General features: G+C 38.1%; 1 protein-coding gene across 19 annotated transcripts in view; it reads left to right on the top strand.

Moving 5' to 3' along the window:
• The window catches only part of RHOBTB1 (Rho related BTB domain containing 1), a 117,890-nt gene that overhangs the window by 55,608 nt on the left and 55,866 nt on the right, over nt 1–6,416 (top strand). For 11 of the 19 annotated variants that reach the window (XR_007410114.1, XR_007410113.1, XM_025435334.3 and 8 more), the window contains one exon: nt 600–650. The exons of 5 other annotated variants lie outside the window; for them this stretch is intronic. The gene's annotated coding sequence lies outside the window, so the exon portion shown is untranslated. Of the gene's footprint in view, nt 1–599; nt 651–3,171; nt 3,365–6,416 lie in introns of all 19 variants that reach the window. 3 more of the 19 variants (XM_049108965.1, XM_025435328.3, XM_025435330.3) reach the window with 1 other exon arrangement.

Raw genomic sequence — 6,416 nt, 5'->3', positions numbered from 1 at the left:
TGGGAAGCAATAAAATCATGGTCAACGTTCTTCTAAATGTGCCCATTGGTGGTTATTTTCCCAAATTCTGAAGGTAGTGTAAATTTAAGTACATAAGGCTGTATGTGATCACAGAGGTGAAAATAGAAGCACAGGTAATCTGATGCTGTTGGCCCAATAACACAACTTGTAAACTATACACATAGAATTTAATAGGAAAAACTAGAACCGTTTGACCTTTCGCTTAAGCCAATATTGCCCCCAAATGTTATTTTGGAGGGTTAGTGTGTCCACTTCTCTGACTTCTGCATGGTAAAATGCCTGGAAGTTTTTCCTTTTTCCCTTCCGTGGGTCTGGGCCAAGTGCTTTTTTTGTATCATCCCCAAATGTTCAGAAATATATTTTCACAAATGCTACAAAATGTTAACCTAGCTATTTCGGGATGTATTTGACCCAAAGAAATGCCACTTTAACACTGGTATTTAGCAAAAGTGAAGCAAACTCTTGCCCTTTGGGAGGTGGAGGGGGAAAAAAATGTGCGGTGAAAATTTTAGTGGCTCCCTACGTGTTCCTTCTTGGGCAGCAGTAGGACTTAACAGGTGTTTCTCTTTTTTATGTAGGTAAGTCCAGCTGTGAGCAGGGTGTTCTGTTCTTCACTTCCAGAAAGCCAGGTCAGTGTCTCTGTGCAAACCTATGACCGATTGATGACACCTTGTATCTAATTCTGAACATGGATTTCAGAACAGATTTCCCAGTCATTTGTCTTAAAACAATTTGTCTTTACCGTCTTTTCATGGACTCAGTTATGAACATCACAAGTTCAATGATTAATAAAATTATTTTCTTTACTCTGTGAGTAAAATGGTACTAAAATGGACCTTGAATCAGTTTGTACTTTATGACTTTTTGAGGGGTGTGGGGATCAAAGAGATGCCAGAATCACCAAGGATGCTGAGGATCTGGGTGCTTGATAATTAAGATTTTACTTCTATCCTAATCTTGGCACTCTAGAGCTGGAAGAAACTTGATTTAATAATAGCGCATATATTTTAGCATGAATCAAAGTTGGGAAAATGTGTTGCATTCATTACATTTATGTTCTCATTGTGCATCTGGAAAAGAAAAAAAAAAAAAAACCCTGTGGAGTTTAACTACTCTCTTGATGCCCAAAAGACTTGTGAAGCGTTAGAAATTCAGAAAGGTTAGATAATATATTCAATTCCTACTTTTAGGAAATGGAAGAAATAGGATTTAAAAAAAAAATTCTTACACTAAAACCTAGACTTTCTAGTTGAAAAATTCTTCTCTAGTAGGGAAATTGAGGCCAGGAAAGGTTAAGTGATTTGCATAAGATAACTTGGTAATTACAGCTCATATAATAACATGAAATGGCCCAACTGTTGCAAAGAATAAATACCCTTCTCTTAAATAAAGCAGTGTGATAATAAGCTTTCATGTGTACTTTCTGGCATAACACTGTCTAAGATTTAAGAAAGTTTTTATGAGGGGATCTCCCATCCTAAAATCTTACAAAAAGACTTAAAAGGCAAGATATTAAACATTCATGTATGAAAAATTAAAGGATAAATCAAGATCATACATGACAAAAGGCTGAGTTGGAAGGTCAATGGTACGGTTTACAAGAAGTTCTGCATTTTCCACTCCATGGGATTACTTTGCAACTCCGTGTATGCACAGAAGAAATTTCAAGCACATATTTTGTCTGGATAGATGACAAATGAGTGAGAGTTTAGGAAAAGACAGAAGGTAGAATTTCAACCCAACAGGGAGAGATTATGCAGTCATCTAGAACTGCTAAATTACAGTATCTCAAAGCTCAAAGATGTTATTGCTTCAAAAAGCATTGTAACAAAATTGTGAGCTGTTTGAATCTGGACAGCATCTTTGAGAACATTACTACTAAGCATGATACTTTAAAGTACTCAATTCCTTTTGGAATTTTAATTTGTCTAAAATGTGCCATGTAGATAGATTTAGATGCATAATAGATAAATCCCAACCAAAGTCCTGAAAATGGCCAGTAAAGATTAAGCAGGACATTTTCAGTTTTTACCCACCTTGACGGCCTTCTCTTCCTATCTTGCCTACCTTTTGTAGAATAATTTCTAACGTTTTTCAATCCTTCTTAGGGGGTATTATATAAAGGAATAATATGAAAATGAAATGGGGAACAAATTAGTAAAGAAAACCTTAATATATCATCTTTAAAAAAAAAAATGTACTGATATCCCCAACTCAAGCTAATAGCCCTAAAAGGTTACTTAGCTAAGAGATACTTTTAAGCATTTAAGGGGTTGTTATAAGCTGTCCTACTACAGGTTTGTCCTGTACAAGTTGTTACACAGTGTATCATTACAGAATAGAGCTTAAGAACACTGAGAAGATCCCATTGCAGGTTAAGACCTCATCGTCAACTGATATTTGGTTAGCTGTGCCAGTGCTATGTCATAAAAATATCAGTATAGCAACTCTAAACCTGTAATTATTGAAAAAGTAAAATTAGGGGCACCTGGCTGGCCCAGTCAGTAGAGCATATTGATCTTGGGGCCCTGAATTCGAGCCCCATGTTTGGCATAGAATTTACTAAAAAAAAAAAATCTAAAAATAAATAAATAAAAAGTAAAATTATACTGTGAGTCATATGTTAACAAGACCTTATAATTAGCATGTTATCCCTAATAATAATTTAATTAGCAATCATCCGTTTGCTGTATTGAACTTCAGAAGGCTTTGGTTAATTAATGTGCTTGACCTATCTTGAAACATGGGTGGAAACACTTGAAATTTCATTGTTTTTCGCTCAGGAAGTTTGCCTATAGAAAACAGCAGAATTTTTAAGAATCTTTTCTATTGCTGTTCTTTTAGAAAACAGGCAGTTGAGTCTCATTATTTGCAGGCCTCACTCTGGCTTCATGTAATAGGGTTTAAAGAGTACAGGTAATCTGAATTTGGTTTTCGTGTTCATCTTCTTTACTCCACTCAGGCTCCCCACAAACCTCACAACACCAAAAGAAAACTGGAAGAAGGAAAGAAAATGAAGTCAGAAGAAGTGGCTTTTGTTGTGTTAGAGGTGGGCAGGGGAGGCCAAGAGGCAGTTACTTAATGGACGGGATGTGTATACACTGTTTAATTATATGTCAGCATCAGAAGTTTTTTTTTTTTTTTTTTTAGTTTATAAACAAAGTCATCACCACTCTTCCTGAAATCCTGTGTTCCCTGTGCACATGGCAGAAATTGGGAAATAGGCAAATAAAAAAACTGAAATGAACTGGGTATAGCAGCCACTGTTTCCAGATGTCCTAGGACACTTCTATCTCCAAATGTTCCCTCCAGCTGTCCCATCAAGCACATTATCATATCTCTGGTAAGGTTTTATCCACTAAGGGGTGAATTAGGAAGTTTTATAAAGAAAGAGATGCCAGCAGGTCCAGAAGAAACAATTACATTTCTCCACTCTGCACCTGTGTTTATTCATTGCATAGACACAGGTTAATGCCAAGTTCCCAGTGCTAATGAGGTTACCATCTCAGGCTCCATCCCTCTGTGAATAAGGTTCCTTTGAATTGTTACTCATCCATAGTCCAAGCCCCTAATGAGCGCTGGAAGAATAATAACCAGCGATTATTATGCTCCTACTAGATGCCAGGCATTTTACTGCATTTCAACTAATTATCATTATCCATTCCAATTCTATGGAAGCAAAAAATGGAACTCAGATATGTTAAGGTCAAAGAGGTAACAGGAGTTAGAAAGAGATTCGCACTCAGGTCAGCCCAAGAACTTGAATACATATTTGCTTTAAATGAACTCCTGGGGGGCAAGGGAGAGAAACACTTTAAACCATTTCATTCCAGGTTACTTTTGCAGATGGTGGAGTGCAGGAGTCAAATAATTATTCTTACTGAGGGTTTTTCGTTTTGTTTTTTGTTTGTTTATTTGTTTATTTTTAATATAACTTGAACCACGTAGCAGGCTTGTCTGGACAAATTTGTTAACTCTCCAGGTCATTTCTAATATATTTTGACTGAAGTCAAATCTTAAGCAGTTGAGTCATAGAGTGTGGAATCACGGATCCAGAAAGGTCCTCAGAGATACGTAAGACGACCTCATGTAAGTGAAAAAAACTGCCTCCCAGAGAAGTGATCTAGTTTACCCACTCTCCTAGTTAGTAACTGACACAGCTGGAAGTGAACCCAGGTTCCCAAGTCCCAGCGCAGGACTTGATTCTAATATAAAGCATTGCCTGAAAAGTGCCAAGTCTTCCAAACCCTCCCACGTAGCCAAAATTACAACTATCAAGTATGAAATCCATCAGAAACCTAAGATACATCCAGAAATGGGAGATAAGAGGATTCCAACAGTGTAAAGATACAGTGAGCACCGAGAAAAAGCTCACTTCTCTGCATTGACGTGGATGCAGAGCAGTCTTCCTGCTGACTTAAAGCAGCCCCACTCCCATCCCTTCCACCCTGTCTCCGTGAACCATCTGTCTTAATTAAGTATGGAGCTTTTCCATTTGTCTGTGGAGCTCTGGTTTCTCACTAACTCTGTGACAGGGAAATACTTCTTGGACCTCATTTTTTTCTAACCTATAAAGTAAGGACCATATCACGTCTTTTAGAGAATTGTTCAGACAGATGTTATGAAATCATACATGTACCGCATATAGTAGGTACTTAGTAAGGGATAGTTCTCCTCTTAGCCTTCCTAGTATTTCAAAGGAAAATGTTATCATTTTTTTCCCCTTAAATGAACTAGAGCTGTTTGAATTCTGATATTGTAAGGGGTTGTTAGAGTAACCTTTTTTTCCTGGGTAAAAAACATGCCCAGTGGTCTCTTGGGGTACCAGTGGCCCAGTCACAATGACATTTTTTTTCCTTGTGTTCTAGGGTTGCCACAATGTACTTGAATAATTTTAATTGCCTCAGTATCTGCCACCAAAGTAACACCAGGCTCCTCTTGGAGATTTGTGGCTCCCATTTCCTTCCAGACACTGTTGAAGTATCCGACATGCTCTCCAGGTAGACCCTTGCATCTCAGAGCAACTACTATATTTTCAGCCAAGTAACTAAGAAATACTTCCAGAGAATATTATTGCCAGTAGAACATTCTTGCTTTTAATTTCAAAATACGTGAGACTTGCCTACCGTCATTTCAATTAACTCAAGCATTAAGTACTGTCTGTGCTCTGGCCCTGTCTTTTCGTCGTGTGTTGCTGACGGATCTATCGATAGGAAAAACATAAGCACTACAATTTCCCCTTTCACCCTCAGCGCTTGATAACTACCCTGGCCTAAATTACATCTCTGGGAAGTGTTTCATCACACTCCTCTCCCCAGCTGCCACGCTGTGTCATGTGGCACTCGCTGCCCTGCTTCAGATTTTTGGAACCAAGTCTTTGGCAGCACATCCTATTCGTCACATACATGGAGGAAAGCCACTGTGGTGGTTTTTTCTTACTTGTACTTTCTCCCCTTTTTAAAAAACTTATAATCCCAAGTGGCCCAGGATGGCCTTTATTTTCCTAGTGACATAGTCTTTCCCTCTGAGTGTTTGACGAGGGTAAATTGCAAGATGTATATCCTTTTCTTTGGGTTTAGGGCTGGCAGTTACGTGTTGTCTCCTATGCTGTGAAGTGGCCAAACTGGTACTAGCTGCTTCGAGATGACCAGTTGCTAGATTGCCCCTAGCCTGACTGCTAGTCTTAGATTGGTTATATAAATTTCAGTTCATATCGAGGAGTTTATTATTAAGGCAGTGCTTCTCAGACTTCGGTGTGCATACAGATCACTGGGGCATCTTGATAAAATGCAGATTCTGATTCAGGTGGGACCTGAGACAATGCGCTTCTCACAAGCTACCCATCAATGCCAAAACTGCTGGTCTGAGGACCATATTTTGAGTAGTGAAGGTCTAAAGTATAGGTGTTACTATAGCCTATGCTGGAACTCATGCCTTACAGACTGTTAGACTCCCACCTTATTTTGTTTGCTTGTTTCTTAAATCATAATAGACAGTCCTGGAATCTTAAACATGGAAGGGATGTACACGGCAGTGTGCTAGTAAATCAACCTGTTCTCTGGGGGGAAAAATGCATTTATGTGCATACATAAGTCGATTATAAATTTTACTGACATAAAGAATGTATGTAGCACACACTTTGCAAATAATAAAAAAATACACAATACTCTTTATTGTAAATTCCATAAAGCCAGTTGGGTTTTACAGAATGCTTGTTGGGTTTTGCTGAACTGTTTTATCCATAACCTATCTGCAGTACAATTGATGAAGGGATGTAATTCCCATATAAATGTTGGTTGATGTTTTGCCTTATGTTAATGAGCAAGATAAAAGTTTAACAACAAAGACATGTCGGAACTCTACTCGTTTATCAAAGATAGACTCTTCTCTGCTGC

Source organism: Canis lupus, chromosome 4 (genome assembly GCF_003254725.2).
Source record: "Canis lupus dingo isolate Sandy chromosome 4, ASM325472v2, whole genome shotgun sequence".
NCBI classification, from domain to species: domain Eukaryota; kingdom Metazoa; phylum Chordata; class Mammalia; order Carnivora; family Canidae; genus Canis; species Canis lupus.
Note: the sequence above shows the minus strand (reverse complement) of the source record. Positions and strands in the feature narration are given on the sequence as shown.